The sequence below is a fragment of the Salvelinus sp. IW2-2015 genome, unplaced genomic scaffold (genome assembly GCF_002910315.2).
Source record: "Salvelinus sp. IW2-2015 unplaced genomic scaffold, ASM291031v2 Un_scaffold16448, whole genome shotgun sequence".
Taxonomy (NCBI): Eukaryota; Metazoa; Chordata; class Actinopteri; order Salmoniformes; family Salmonidae; genus Salvelinus; species Salvelinus sp. IW2-2015.
The window spans coordinates 113,790-130,322 of record NW_019957591.1 but is presented as its reverse complement, the minus strand read 5'-3'; the positions used below and the strand labels follow the sequence as shown (position 1 = coordinate 130,322).

The window sequence follows — 16,533 nt, the reverse complement described above, 5'->3', positions numbered from 1 at the left end:
TAGAATAATAGTGAAGACATCACAACCATGAAATAAGACAAATGGAATCATGTAGTAACCAAAAAAGTGTTAAACAAATCAAAATATATTTTATATTCTTCAAAGTAGCCACCCTTGCCTTGATGACAGCTTTGCACGCTCTTGGTATTCTCTCAACCAGCTTCATGAGGTAGTCACCTGGAACGCAATTCAATAAACAGGTGTGCCTTGTTAAAAGTTAATTTGTGGAATTTCTTTCCTTAATGCGTTTTAGCCAATCAGTTGTGTTGTGACAAGGTAGGGGTGGTATACAGAAGATAGCCCTATTTGGTAAAAGACCAAGTCCATATTAAGGCAAGAGCAGCTCAAATAAGCAAAGAGAAACGACAGTCCATAATTACTTTAAAACATTAAAACAAGGTCAGTCAATCCGGAAAATATCAAGAACTTTTAAAGTTTCTTCAAGTGCAGTCGCAAAAACCATCAAGCGCTATGATGAAACTGGTTCCCATGAGGACCGTCACAGGAAAGGAAGACCCAGAGTTACCTCTGCTGCAGAGGATAAGTTCATTTGAGTTAACTGCACCTCAGATTGTAGCCCCAATAAATGCTTCACAGAGATCAGATAACAGACACATCTCAAAATCAWCTGTTCAGAGGAGACTGCGTGAATCAGGCCTTCATGGTCGAATTGTTGCAAATAAAGCCACTACTAAAGGACACCAATAAAAAGAAGATACTTGCTTGGGCCAAGAAACACGAGCAATGAACATTTGAACGGTGGAAATCTGTCCTTTGGTCTAATGASTCCAAATGTGAGATTTTTGGTTCCAACCGCCGTGTCTTCGTGAGACGCAGAGTAGGTAAACGGATGATCTCCATGTGTAGTTYCCACCGTGAAGCATGTTGGAGGAGGTGTGATGGTGTGGGGGTGCTTTTCTGTTGACACTGTCAGTGATTWATTTAGAATTCAAGGCACAGCATGGCTACCACTGCATTCTGCAGTGATACTCCATCCCATCTGGTTTGCGCTTAGTGGGACTATCATTTGTCTTTCAACAGGAGAATGACCCAACACACCTCCAGGCTGAGTAAGGGCTATTTGACCAAGAAGGAGAGTGATGGGGTGCTGCATCAGATGACCTGGCCTCCACAATCACCCGACCTCAACCCAATTGAGATGGTTTGGGATGAGTTAGACCGCTGAGTGAAGAAAAATCWGCCAACAAGTGCTCARAATATGTGGGAACTCCTTCAAGACTGTTGGAAAAGCATTCCAGGTGAAGCTGGTTGAGAGAATTCCAAGGGAAGCACACTCTCAACAATAGAGGACTGCAAAGCTAGGAGAGGGAAAATACCTGTGGAAGAGTAAGGTTTTTGGGGAGTTTGATATACCAATATCTCGCTTTGTCAAACAGCAGTTCCTCTCCTTGTCACTATTAATGATGACTAACATGATACCATCTGGTGTCAATACATTTATTTTAAATAAAGAGCTCAGGACTTTCAGGGTAGCTATATTTAAAAATGGAAATATAATATTTTGAATCTAATGCTGCCATCAACTTTATATATCACAGAAGACTGAAATATAACAAAACTGTTTGACATAGAAACACAGAATTTTCGTTGTTTAATTTTTATTATCTTTATTAATGATGAAATTGTGAAAATATGAATAACTTTCCACCCATGACGCCAAAGAGTGTGTTTTTGCTCATTGACTGCAGGAAAGGGCTACCCTGATTGATTGTGGTATATTTGATAGAAAACATTCTGGTAGAAGTGAGTCTTGGGTTTTACCAGAAGATGGCACTGTGTGTCTTGATTAGTTTTGTCCTTAGGCATCAGCAACACATTGTTGGCTAATTCACTTTGAGTGGGGTAACACAACTTACATTTGTAACACTGTTGTCTCCATTTCACTATAATGTCATTTCTATTATGACAAAGTGTCTGTCATTCAATTTCTCACTTTTCACAAATCTAATTGTGTTAAATCCTTGACATATTTGGAAAATGTGATTAAACCAAGAGATAGACATTGTGTCCTATTGCTCCATTTGTTTACCTATGAACCATGTTTAGGCAACTAACCGAGAGTACAGCGTGATAATCAGGCTGAGATCTTACTCAAAATATCCCCATAGTTCTGCCCTTATACAATGGTTGCRTTCCAGGTCATCTTTTCTGCAGTCGTGCTGCACAGATGATCAGATCTCACAACCACATTAATATGATACAGCAATATTTTGAGATGCACTACATGACAGCATATTGACGACTTGGAACGCCATCTACAATATGTAATTCCACTGCTGGGAGAAGTTCACCCCAGGTACAGAACTAGAATCAGCTTCCCCTCCCACAACCCTAACCACAAACCATTAGAGGGGAATATGCTAAACTGACCGGAGATCAGCATCTCGGGGCAACTTCATCCTACACCTAATACAGCCCTGTTCTCCTAACTGAATGTGGCGTGTATGTGAACATGTCTCTCTCTGTCTCTGTGATTGCAGGGCTTCATCAGAAGCCACTGATGAGGAAGTGTAATCGGTGAACAGGTCCAAGGTGAAAGGTCAGGATGACGACAGTAGCCGCGGAATATGAACACATGGAGATCACGCAGCAGTACAGTAGCGGCGACACGGTCAACAAACGCTGGGATGACGAGTGGGATAACGAGAACAGCTCGGCTCGCCTGTTCGAGCGCTCGCGCATCAAGGCCCTGGCAGGTGAGTGAGGCAGAGAGAAGAGAGAGTGTCAGGATAACTCCTGTTGTTGGCATTGCATTCACTTAACCTCATAGAATAGCAATGGTCATATGATGATGTACACCTAGACTTCGGTTCAAATACTATTCAAAATACTGTAGCTGTGCTTGCCTGATGCAATGAAACCAATAAAAATTATCCCAAAAGTGCAAACCCCACCCACCTGGCCCCCTAGGCAGGCAAAGCAAAAGCTCAAAGTAGATGTTTGCAGACGGATACAGGAAGATATGGAAGAAACCTCTTTGAAACTGCTCGGCGACCACATCATTAATTTGTATATAGATCAATGTGTGTTGAGAAATTAAACTTAGAAAATAAGAAGTGATCATTTGGTGCACATTTGTAAGCAATTATTGTTGGCGGTAATAGTAGAATGGTTGTGACTTTCTATCATTGAGCTGTTTTAAATGAGAGATTATGTACAAAATCCCCATGGCAAAGTCACCTATGCTTACTGGAACAGAGAGAGTTTCAATAGGTAAATGCCTGCACAGAACCAGCCCTGCAATTAAACAAAGTGTTTTGACAAGAGAGAAAAAATGATCAAAAATAGAAATGAGAAAGTGTTCCTTGGTTTCTCTTCTTTCTGGCCCGGAGACCACAAGCTGTTTACAGAACTCGAAAAAAAAAGCCCTCTGCACTCCGATGAGCATCCTGCTTCTCACATRATTGTGTTTTCCTGCATTCCTGCCCAGCAGAGCATACGCCTCTCCCCCACCTCCACTTGCTACAGTCAAGAGAGTCTTCAATGGCTACTTGAACACCTACCTACTAGAGGCCCTTCAAATCCAACCCAGTAACCAGGCRCCCTGGGTTGAATCGAAAACTGGTCATTCTGCTATTAAACTTTGTTCTGCAATAAAACTTTGTAAAATGAGAATGAAGTCAACGGGAACAGGAATTCAAAACATTTGATTGAAGAGGGCCCGCTTGATGTTTACAGCAATGGTGTTACTATTGCATCTGAGAATCATCTCGCCCCATATGACTCAAACAGGAAGTGACATCATTACATTCCCAGTGGCTTGGTAACTCTGTAACCCCCCCCACACACACGAGCAGCCAACATACTCTGTTAAAGTTGCGATATGCAGAATGCAGAAATCGCGCCGACATTTCCTGGTTGCTAAAACTCTAATAGTTCACCTGATTTTAGTTTATGTGACAAAATAAGCTAGTATAGTGTAGAGAGTCATTGTGCCTTCTAAACCACTGTAAATTATATTTTCCATAACCAAAAATATTGTTGTTTCAGCTGTTTGAAGCTGGTGTACAAAACCGAAAGTAAAAGATGCAAAAACAAAACTTAAGAACAGAAAGCATAGAAATAGTGAACATAGAACAGATCTACCGCTTCTTAGAYTTGTTTTCAAGTAGAATGATCAATCTATAACTCACATTTCTATGTCAATTTGGTCAGGTCGCCAAAAAAGWTACATATTGCCACTTTAATGTGTACCATCTGGTTCAGGATCAGGCCCCCTGACAATGAATGGCAGGTCGTCTCATTCGTTTCAGGGTTGCCAGATTRAGTTGTATTATTTTAATTCCTTCAGGTGGATCACCAGATTAAAGAATGCTGGCTATGACCTCTTACAGGTGTAGCTGAATTGCAAAGACATCACCTTTTCCTTCACGTACTGACGTGGGGTGGCAATTTTTTATTTCTTGACAACCCAGCCGCATGGCCATGAGAGAGAAATACAGTACAATGCTCATCTTACAAAGATGTAGTTGTAAGTAAGGTTTAATATTTTCCAGAGATTCTACCAATTTTCCATCCTGAGAAAATTGCAAGAAATTTCTGTTCCAACCGGAAGTGCTATTTAAAAGCATAGGAAAATCTGGCACTGTAAATGGAGAAATATACACATGAATCTAAAGTGTTATTTTTGTATTTGTTGCAATTTAATCCATTTAAAATCATGTCAAATTCACAACACTATTTTGTTGTAGCTTAGTTTTAAGGTAGCCTAGGCCTATGAAGCACTGGCCGACTGGTAAAATATTATGAGGTTTAGTGAAAATTACATTCGTTTTAGCCTACCTTGTTGACTCTTTTCTCTCCCCTTGCACCTGCTATCGGGGGAATTTGGGAAGGTTGTGGCTGTTTATACTTCATGATAAGACACTTATTGTGGTGACTGTCACAGGCAACATCAGATTCTCCACTAAAGAAACAGGCCTAGGCTAGTGGAGATTCAGCACAATGAATAGCGCAGTGGGTCAATTGTCTGCGAATCTGACCAGTAGCCAACCGTGCGCCCGCTTTTGTTAACGTAACGTTGTGAATTTTTTGGGCAAATGTTTATTTCCTCAAGTGCTTTTGTGGTCATAGTGTATCAGCCGTTTTGTGATTAGCAACAGTTTATATTTGAGCCTCTGCCAGTGCCACACATTAGTGGAGATTTGAATGTGAGAGGGAGATTGAGATTGGACGTTGTCTACGTCGAGAGGTCGCTTGTAGGCTGCACATATARTAGGCAATTCAATTTATAGAAGCCGTGTAGCTTAAGAGATGTTTTCTATTGGGGACTTGAGTAGGCCTAAATATGGTAGGGTGCTAGTGTTGTGATGACTGGTCTAATGTATGAATCGATCCAGAGAGTTGATATGTCGCACCTGCATATTTTGTATTTTTGCATTTCAGGCTAATTTACCATTCTTTCTCGGCATATCCTCTCTTCAGTTGTCATAAGATAGACGTTGTATGATGCACGGTGTATGATGGTGTATGATGCACGGTGTATGATGATATTTCTGCCACGGCTCCTTGTTTTTGCAAGGTTGAAACCTGCCTCGTCCACATATATTAGCTCATGATGCACTGCATCTGCTTCTAGCTCCATGACTCTCTGAAAGAAAGAAGACAAAACAATGTAGCACAGTACGAAGAGGCAGGGATCAGTCAATATGATGTAGCACCATACACTTCCAGATCCAGTACCAATGATAAGATAGTGTAAAGAGACTAACGCTGACGTTTTGGAATATGGTGTTATCTGCTATTATGTGGTCCTGCAGTTCTCTGCGTCTGATGCAGTTATTTGCAATGATCATATTTACAATGTGGGRCTCCTGCTCTCAGGTGAATAGTCAACCTCTTCAACCAGATACTGGTTTTCTTGCAGTTCTGTAAAAACATTTGAATGGTTTTAGTGATAGATCCTTCTCATTTGGAAGTTACAGTACATATTACTGTACCAGTAAGACAACAGCACTTACAGTTACTTACCGGTTGTCATTTGGAAATATCCAACAACAACAGTATAGCGGCTCAGATTTGGTTGAACTCATTGCCCATTCTCCCTCATGCTCATCCCATGGCATCCCTCATGCTCATCCCATGGTTGACAACATGGTCAACCACAGTCGCTCTGATTTCATCAGTTATTATGTTCCTGACTCCTCTTCCTCTTCCCCATCCTACTTCAACTCTTCCTTCTCCTCCTCCTCTTACTTCTTCACCTCCTCGTCCTCCTCTAGTTCTCACCCCTCTTAGTCTTTGTCCAATATTGGACTCCATTGTTGTCCAAACCAAATGTTTACCTGKGGTCTATTTATAGTGCTCAAGCTCTGATTTGTAAGTGAACTCATTATCTGAAAGTGTTTCCACGTGTCAATGTGGAAAGGCAATTGGCAAAATAGTGYAGCAATGTAGACACCAATGTTTACAGTTTTGCTAGAAGTTGTTTATTAAATTACAAACTGAGTGTAAAGCAGAGAACGTGCATTCAGTTTGGCACCCTTGGTAAATGCATTGGCTACAAGTGTTAATGGTTTCAGAGATAGTACTTCAAGAATCACTGTTAGTGTCTAAACATTCAGAAAAAACTGTAAGATCCCCATTAGCTGTTGCGAAAGCAGCATTGACAATCGTGGCCAAAAGTTTTGAGAATGACACAAATATAAATAAAATTCTATAAAGTCTGCTGCCTCAGTTTGTATGATGGTAATTTTCATATACTCCAGAATGTTATGAAGAGTTATCAGATGAATTGCAATCAATTGCAAAGTCCCTCTTTGCCATGCAAATGAACTGAATCCCCCAAAAACATTTCCACTGCATTTCAGCCCTGCCACAAAAGGACCAGCTGACATCATGTCAGTGATTCTCTCGTTAACACAGGTGTGAGTGTTGACGAGGACAAGGATGGAGATCACTCTGTCATGCTGGCTGAGTTCGAATAACAGACTGGAACTTTCAAAAGGAGGGTGGTGCTTGGAATCATTGTTCTTCCTCTGTCAACCATGGTTACCTGCAAAGAAACACGTGCCATCATCATTGCTTTGCACAAAAAGGGCTTCACAGGCAAGGATATTGCTGCCAGTAAGATTGCACCTAAATCAACCATTTATTGGATCATCAAGAACTTCAAGGAGAGCAGTTCAATTGTTGTGAAGAAGGCTTCAGAGCGCCCAAGAAAGTCCAGCAAGCACCAGGACCGTCTCCTAAAGTTGATTCAGCTGTGGGTTCGGGGCACCACCAGTACAGAGCTTGCTCAGGAATGGCAGCAGGCAGGTGTGAGTGCATCTGCATGCACAGTGAGGCAAAGACTTTTGGAGGATGGCCTGGTGTCAAGAAGGGCAGCAAAGAAGCCACTTCTCTCCAGAAAAACATCAGGGACAGACTGATATTCTGCAAAAGGTACAGGGATTGTACTGCTGAGGACTGGGGTAAAGTCATTTTCTCTGATGAATCCCATTTCCGATTGTTTGGGGCATCCGGAAAAAAGCTTGTCCGGAGAAGACAAGGTGAGCGCTACCATCAGTCCTGTGTCATGCCAACAGTACAGCATCCTGAGACCATTCATGTGTGGGGTTGCTTCTCAGCCAAGGGAGTGGGCCCACTCACAATTTTGCCTAAGAACACAGTCATGAATAAAGAATGGTACCAACACATACTCTGAGAGCAACTTCTCCCAACCATCCAGGAACAGTTTGGTGATGGACAATGCCTTTTCCAGCATGATGGAGCACCTTGCCATAAGGCAAAAGTGATAACTAAGTGGCTCTGGGAACAAAACATCAATATTTTGGGTCCATGGCCAGGAAACTCCCCAGACCTTAATCCCATTGAGAACTTGTGGTCAATCCTMAAGAGGCGGGTGGACAAACAAAAACCCACAAATTCTGGCAAACTCCAAGCATTGATTATGCAAGAATGGGCTGCCATCAGTCAGGATGTGGCCCAGAAGTTAATTGACAGCATGCCAGGGCGGATTGCAGAGGTCTTGAAAAAAATGGGCTCTTTGCATCATCTTCATGTAATTGTCATTAAAAGCCTTTGGCACTTATGAAATGCTTGTAATTATACTTCATTATTCCATAGTAACATCTGACAAAAATATCTAAAGACACTGAAGAAGCAAACTTTGTGGCAATTAATATGTGTCATTCAAAACTTTTGGCCACGACTGTACTCTTCACACACACAAACACTATCTTAATTTGTTCCTGCTTCTCTGCGACAATGGAGTGATCAAATTAAGATTGCAGATCTGTATKCAGGTGTCCTATTTCAAGGTAAGTCAGAAAAGCAAGGTTTATTTTGATGCATACGTTTTCCACTTACTGCAAATCTGTGGGCTTGGCCATTCTCCATGAATTGTTCTGACCTCATTCTTTGTAGCATCATGTGAAACGTTTGAGAAGAGGCTACGTCATAAGCTCAGCAAAGACTATTGTTTCACATCCAACTCAAATAAAAGCATATCTACATTAACCTTGCCACAAGGAAATGGAATGGAAGACTGTGTAATTGTTATGAACAACTCAATTTGACATTTTAAAGAGATTTCACTCTCAATTTTTTGGTATTTTCAATTTGTCTGATTATCACAGAGGTTGACCATCACACAAACCCACCCAKAAACCCACACCCCTATGTCACCACCCTATTTCCTTTCTCTGTTTCATAGTAATTCCTATGAGGTGAGTCATGTGGAAGGATGTGTGGTATTTTTCTTGTCTAAGAATCTAACTTAAAACCAAGCACTAGATGAGGCTTGTAATAAAGAGGTTATGGAAAAGTAGGGAGCAGAGGTGATTTGCAACTCGACTTTGACTTTTACACCAATGACTCGTGACTTAACTTGGACTTGAGCCTTTTAACTCAAACTGACTTGCTACTCTCCCCAAGCCCAAATAAAAAAAATGATGCTATTAAAAAAAGTGTGCAGTTCATCAACTCTTCATTTAACGGATTACAGTTTGAATCAGACAGCAGCCAATCAAATTGTGCCAGTGCAGAGGGACGTTGGCGGGTGAATTCAGACGGAGCCCTTGGAAAGATGATACCCAAAATTATTATTTTCGGATATAAAGACTACGCTGTATCAACAAAAAACGGATTGCAACTTGCAAAACATGCGGGAAGAAACAACTTCCAACTTTGTTCGACATTTGAAGTTGCACAAAGAACGGGAAGTCGTGGCTAATATAGCCGACAGCTATATAGTTTATAACTTTGCTAGTGTAGCATGTAGGCTAACGTAATGTTAAATCAATGAGCCTCCACACAGTCAGTCAGTGCGGGAACGGGATCATTGCACCCAAGATTGAGCTACAACTTGCTAGGCATTTGGTAGCCTAAATCCTGCCTGATGTTACTGCTGTTCCTAAAATCATTGACATACATTAGCCTACTGTAACCACACACAGAGAGGGTGTGTGTTAAGGTTGGGCGATTGTGTACAAGCCTACATCGCCCGATTGCGCCCCATAGCGATCCTCGATAGTCGATTGCTATGGGGGGGGGGGGTCTTCCTCATGGCTACCCATGTATTTCCATGAAATATAAAGTTGATTTGGAAAGTAATAAATATATTTTAAAAAGCAACATGATTTGCGTAAATGTAATATACTAACTCTTACTCCTGCTAAAAATATGAATTGGTATTACATTTGGTGAAGAGAACATTATGACTCGAAACTCAAAGTTTAGGACTTGAGACTTGACTTGAGACTTGTCAATCTTGACTTGAGACTTGACTCAGACTTACCTGTTTTGACTTGGGACTTGAGTGCTAAGACTTGAGACTTACTTGTGACTTGTAAAACAATAACTTGGTCCCACCTCTGGTAGGGAGGCTGTGGAAGAATAGCCCTTYGGCAGGCGATGGCCTTGTGGATACCTTGTGACCAAACCAAGGAAGACTTTAATTTGTCGTGTGTTTGTGCCATTTACAGTGCTATTTCTGACTTTCGTGACTCCTCTACTTGGCTTGAAAATGTTTGTATGCTTTTGTAAGCGGAGCGCTGTCCTCAGATAATCGCATGGTATGCTTTCGCCGTAAAGYCTTTTTGAAATMTGACACAGCGAATCCAGTTAATCTTTAAGCCGATGTATAACACTTGAATTTTTATAAATGTTTAATTTGACTATTTCTGTATTTTGAATTTGGCGCTCTGCAATTTCACCGGATGTCGGCCAGGTGGGACGCTACCGTCATCTAGGGATCTGCATCTAAGGTTGGACAGACAGTCAGACAGGCAGACAGCAGAAAGACAGACAGACGGTGTCCTTTCTTTTTTTTCTTTTTTTTTACCCCCTTTTCTCCCCAATTTCGTGGTATCCAATTGTTAGTAATTACTATCTTGTCTCATCGCTACAACTCCCGTACGGGCTCAGGAGAGACGAAGGTCGAAAGCCATGCGTCCTCCGAAACACAACCCAACCAAGCCGCAYTGCTTCTTAACACAGCGCGCCTCCAACCCGGAAGCCAGCCGCACCAATGTGTCGGAGGAAACATCTTGGTTAGCGCGCACTGCGCCCGGCCTGCCACAGGAGTCGCTGGAGCGCGATGAGACAAGGATATCCCTACCAGCCAAACCCTCCCTAACCCGGACGACGCTAGGCCAAATGTGCGTCGCCCCACGGACCTCCCGGTCGCGGCCGGCTGCGACAGGACCTGGGCGCGAACCCAGAGTCTCTGGTGGCACAACTAGCGCTGCGATGCAGTGCCCTAGACCACTGCGCAACCCGGGAGGCCTTTCTGGCCTTTTCTCATTCCCTGTGTCCATTGTTGTAATGATTTTGATTTGTCTTTTCGCACAGTTGCTGGAAAACAAATGACGGCAAGACATCGTGGTATTGAGATGAGCGTGAATTCATAACATCATGAGGAGTAGATATAAGGTAGCATATCTGTGGCCTCCTCCTTCGCCACAAGGCTTTCTCGTGAACAGGAGGAGGACAAAAGGGATATTGTTGATGGTGCTGCTACTGTATGTAGCAAAAATACACTGCGGCAGAGAACTCCTGAGCCTGCCATGAATATAAGGTAACATGGTTGAGTCAGTGGCTAAATCCAAGGGGGAATCATTATGGAAAACATTTTGTCAGAGTCTTGTATGGTATGGATTAAATTTGGTTGTATTTACTAGGATTATCTGGACTTTACAATTACTTTGTTTGTGTGACCACACTTTTTTAATGACTAGCTCAGAATATGAAACACTAACTGTTATAGAAAGTGTCTCTGCTTTGAGAGAAATCTATGTCTGTCCTTTCCCTGGCAGTRTTCGCTGAGGTACCTTGGCTATTTATGTTTGATTTGTAATCAGAATCCTTTTCGTTTTGTGATGTTCTGCCTAGTGGAAACTGGTTGATTGTGCTCCTCCTTTGTTTGGGAAGCAACCATTCACGGGCCAATATGCRGACTATTCATCCATTAGGAAGAAAGAGGGGGAGGCTTTCAGKTCACCTCTGAAACAGGATGTATGTATGGTCACTTTTTGACAGGACATTGGTCGCTCACATTATTTAAAACCAGCATTTATACATTTCTGGAATGGACAGATTTTTCCTCTGTCACTGACTGAACAACAATGCTGGGAATTGGCAGGGTTGTATCCTGGCTAGCTTCCCTCTACCCCCTCCTCTCTTCAGGCTTGGTACGACCCAACGTCCTCCCTCTTTCTCCCCACTGCATGGAAATGAGGCGGTGACATCATCACTGAGCTCCCAGGCCGTGGCTAGCCAGTGACGAAATTACAAACGCCTCTTCCCTCTCTAAACCATCCCCTCCTCCACTTTCCCCTGCAGACTTATGAAAGGTGTGCTGTGTGTGAGGAAAACCCTTTCATTCACTTTTTTATTGGACACCTTCCTTAACTGTCTGCCAGTTGAGGATGAGGTGCAGTGATTTTTTTGGGGGGGGAAATACCACAATACCACTCAAAAGTGTGCACTCCTGAATGGGTGAGCAGCTCACAACCTAGAGGGAGAGGGGCGTGAGAGGGGGTGGGGTGGAGGCTGCTTTTGAATGGGTTGAGAGGGAAGTCAGAACAATCAAGAGAGAAGAAGAAGCATGTTGTGCCTCCTATCTGACACACATCCAGCTTCTCCACTCCTGTTCATTCAGTGGCTGTTCTGGGAAGAGTGGTGTCCTTGAGAATATTACTTCCTTTTGTTACTTTTACTGGATTCTTTTTTGGGGCTTGTGGTGTAGCAAGGGTGGTGGTGGTAGGAGGCTAAAAGAGCCCATTGGATCCCTTCTTAACTTCCCTACGTTTTTCGCCTTGCTGTGCTTGTGTTTTTTTCTGAGGGGAAATTTTCTTTCAGCGGGTCCCAGTTTTAGTGTTGAACTATGGAAATGGACTGGGAGTTGGGTGGGAAAGATGTACAATTCACAGAGCCGGACTCTGGTTACTCTGCTCAGGTGGCTTTCAACTACAACATGTTAGAAGGGCGCTTTAAACAGCTTCAAGGTAAGTGAATGCTGGAGGCTGCAGGCGCCTTTTGTTTGTAGGTGTTGCTATGCTATATGCTCTGTCAGCATATAGACGGTGGAGTCTAGAGAGAGAATTCTGGATCGTCTGTGTTGAATTTGGCAGTTCTTTATCAGGGTAATGTTATGTGGATGAAGAGCATTAYATTTCATTGTTGTTCTTTTACTTCTTAGATAATCCTAAAGGAAACGGTAACTGTTAGTGGTGGGTATGACACGTTTAGTATGGCAGCACTATGATCTGACAAAAGGATGACTCAGACTGGATAATAAGGCTGTCTTTTTTTGGGGGATATTAATTTAGTGTTGACAATAAAATACTAAATAGCTGTTTTCGAAAAAGGCCCTCTGTCTACAAACACACAATCCACAATGCTATCTAAACGGCATGCATGCTAGTTCCTAGTGGGTAGTCAGGACAACAATAGCATGAGAGGGGACAGGGAAGGTGGGAGTGGTTGTTTTGTCCAGCTATCCCATGCAAATACACTTTCAAGGAGCCAAATTCTAGGAAATGATAGCGCTTAACAACATGTTTTTACACAGTTAGTATAAGGGCCTTTTACATAAAAAGGCATATATTACTATTAGTTATACAGTATGTCATTGTGTTATATTGTGTGATATTGTTTACTCTTGTTTAGTATAATTACTATAAAATTACTTATTTTCTAAATACATTTTTTACATTCATTTTCATATTTTCATTATGATGAACCCCAGGTTAGACTGCAACAGAAAAAATTAGAAATTAACATGCTAATGTAACCATTATCATAGTAAAAAAAATGTATAGTCCTGCTGTCATTGATGACATGTAGATGTCTTTTGTTGACATCGTTGTTGGGGTTTCTCTCATCCCAAAGAGAATGTGGTCTTTGCCACATGATAATATCAGTCATTAACTCAGTCTCTCTATGAATAATTGTGTCTGAATGCACTATTGTGTTGTTGAATGTGTCTCTTCTATACATTTTATATGTAAGTCCCCTTTTCATTAATAGCTCTTTAAATTTACAGCAATGGTCAGAATGTGTCCAGTTTGGCTCACTTGAATGGTATAAACTGGCCACAACAACTACGTGGATACGACTGGATGAATGTGTGCCGTTTGTTAATATGTAGCTTTGTGTAGATTTTACTGACTGCTGAAACCTCGTCCAATGTTGTAAAGCAGCCAGAATGAAAAGGAAGACAGAGATATAGACTTGAACTTTCACCCTCTGGTCTATTGGCTTTTACTAAGTCATGGGATGACTGAATTGATAAAACATCAGAGTCAACGTTATTGATTACTATTCTTGTGTCATGTACTGCTAGCTTGAAATAGTTATGCTTCGTCATATTTATTTTTTAAATTGAGTGAAGATATGACTACATTTATGGATTGACCTGGTGTRCTGATAATTGAAATTGTGGAGCAACACTACTACTGTAACAGGCTCCCGAGTGGCGCAGCGGTGTAAGGCACTGCATCGCAGTGCTAGAGGCGTCACTACAGACCCTGGTTCAATCCTGGGCTGTATCACAACCGGCCGTGATCGGGTGTCCCATAGGGCGGCACACAATTGGCCCAGCGTCGTCCGGGTTAGGGGAGAGTTTGGCTGTGGTAGGTTGTCATTGTAAATAAGAATTTGTTCTTTAACTTCTCTGCGCTACGGATCCCTTTAGCGGGATCATTTTCCTAAACAACCGCTGAATTGCAGGGCGCAAAATATTACTAACAATATTTATAATCATGCAATCACAAGTGAAATATACCAAAACACAGCTTAGCTTGTTGTTAATCCACCTATCGTGTCAGATTTTGAAAATATGCTTTGCAGCGAAAGCAATCCAAGCTTTTGTGTAGGAAGAATGTAATTCAATCAATGCTACAACAGCTCGCCCAAATTAGCATGGTCACGAAAGTCAGAAAATCAATAAAATTCATCGCTTACCTTTGATAATCTTCGGATTTTTGCCCTCACCGGACTCCCAGTTACACAACAAATGTATTTGTTTCGATAAATATTACTTTTAACTTTAACAAAAAAACGCCATTTGGGTTGCGCGTTATGTTCAGAAACCAAAGCCCCGTTCCGTTCGACGAAAATTCCCAAAGTATCCGTAATGTTCATAGAAACATGTCAAATGTTTTTATAATCAATCCTCAGGTTGTTTTTAACAAACACAATCAATAATATTCAACCGGACGTAACCTATTCAAAAAAGAGAGAAAGAAAATGGAGCGCTAACCCTCTCGCGCGCAGGAACTAATCAGAGGACACCTGACTAGTTTTGAAAAACTCGCTCATTTTCAAAATAAAAGCCTGAAACTATGTCTAAAGCATGGTCACAGCCTGAGGAAGCCATTGGAAAAAGAATCTGGTTGATACCCCTTTAAATGGAAGAAAGACGGGCCAGGAAACACAGATAAAAAATAAAATAAAAAATCACTTCCGGGTTAGATTCCTCAGGTTTTCGCCTGCAGAATCAGTTTTGTTATACTCACAGACAATATTTTGACCGTTTTGGAAACTTTGGAGTGATTTCTATCCGAATCTGTAAATTATATGCATATCTACGCTCTGGACCTGATAAATAGTCCGTTTACCTTGGAACGTTATTTAAAAAATATATATAATCTGACCCTAGCGTCAAGAGGTTAACTGACTTGCGTAGTTAAATAAAGGTTCAATAAATAACAAATGTTGATCTAGGAACAGTAACGTTCAACTGAAAATTTCAGACCTAGTGTAAGGGGTAGGTGATTACCATTGGTTGTATCCCGTGACCCTTGATTTTAGCCAGAGTAAGTAGTAGCCTTGTTCGACCCAGAACTGGTCATAGAACAGGAGCCTATTCCTGTTTCTGTAGCGTGAGACAGCTTAATGTACAAATACACCCCCTGGACAGGAATCTAGTCTATCGCATGACCTGATATTAGGCAGAGCTCTCTGGTTCATAGTTCATAAAAGTGTTATATTTTCAGCATAACCACGTGGTGTCATTGTGCCAGTGACCTTTTACAAACAGACTGAACTGTGAAAAACATTTAGCAAATAATTTTGTACAGCTGTCCCGTGGCTGTATCACCGAAGGAAATTGAAGTGCATTGTCAGGTCTCATGTATTTTTCTGTTTTATCTATACATTTAGGCTGGTTGTCTCCTGTACTTAAAAGCACTTTTAATGAGATTTTCCATTGCTCCTTTTTATCCAGGGTAGCTTAATCTGGTCCTTGAAGTGGGGTTTTTAGGTCAATAATTTGCCTTGACAGCTTGCGCTGGCTAGGTCACATATCCACCATAGCTGCTAAAGCCGTGCTGGAAAGGACAGTGTGAAAAGACAATATCCGATCTAACATTGTATTGTTTTGGTCGGCACAATAGTGTAAAAATAATTATTAGATGCACTCCAGTCGCTTTTGTACCAGACTGTAGCTACTTCTCCACACCAATGACCTGGACTACCACACACAGACTGAGTGCTGAAGTACTACTTTTGTCGGCAAACAGGTCGCCCAACCCGGTTTCCACCACAGTCAGTCTCTAAATGAACGCCTGTTTCTGCTGGCAAGAAAATATTTTATGGAGAGACAAAAAGAAGGCAACAAGTCATGGAACTGAAGAAGTCTTTGAATGGTTGGTTGGGAAGGGGGCAAACTTGAGAGACGTGTTGAAAAAGAGTGCAGTTCTGGCCTTAACAAGTTTGATTTACTCGATTTAGCTACACTGACTGACTATTTGACCTTGACTCCCCATTTGCAGGATACTCCGAAATATATCATTGAAGGTTAACTTCTGTTATGCCCTCAGTGTTGAATCTGATAAGTACCAGAGAATAATACGTGCATAGGCTGGGATTAAATCTGACTGTGCTTGGTCAATAATGCAGCTTTTAAAGGCAATGTTCCCGGGCTTTTGCGACGCATCACAGTAAACGCTGCATATGTCGGCTAAATCGGAAATTACCTTTAAAGGCGCATTGTCGACAAAGCGTGATTGGATTGAATTCCGGCCATCGTCCTAGTTAAAACTTCTTCTGATAGGGGCGCAATTG

The 16,533-nt window shown here is 41.7% G+C and overlaps 1 pseudogene; it reads left to right on the top strand.

The window, feature by feature from the left end:
• Nucleotides 1-16,533, top strand: part of LOC112080712 (spectrin beta chain, non-erythrocytic 1-like) — a 116,471-nt pseudogene that overhangs the window by 19,032 nt on the left and 80,906 nt on the right.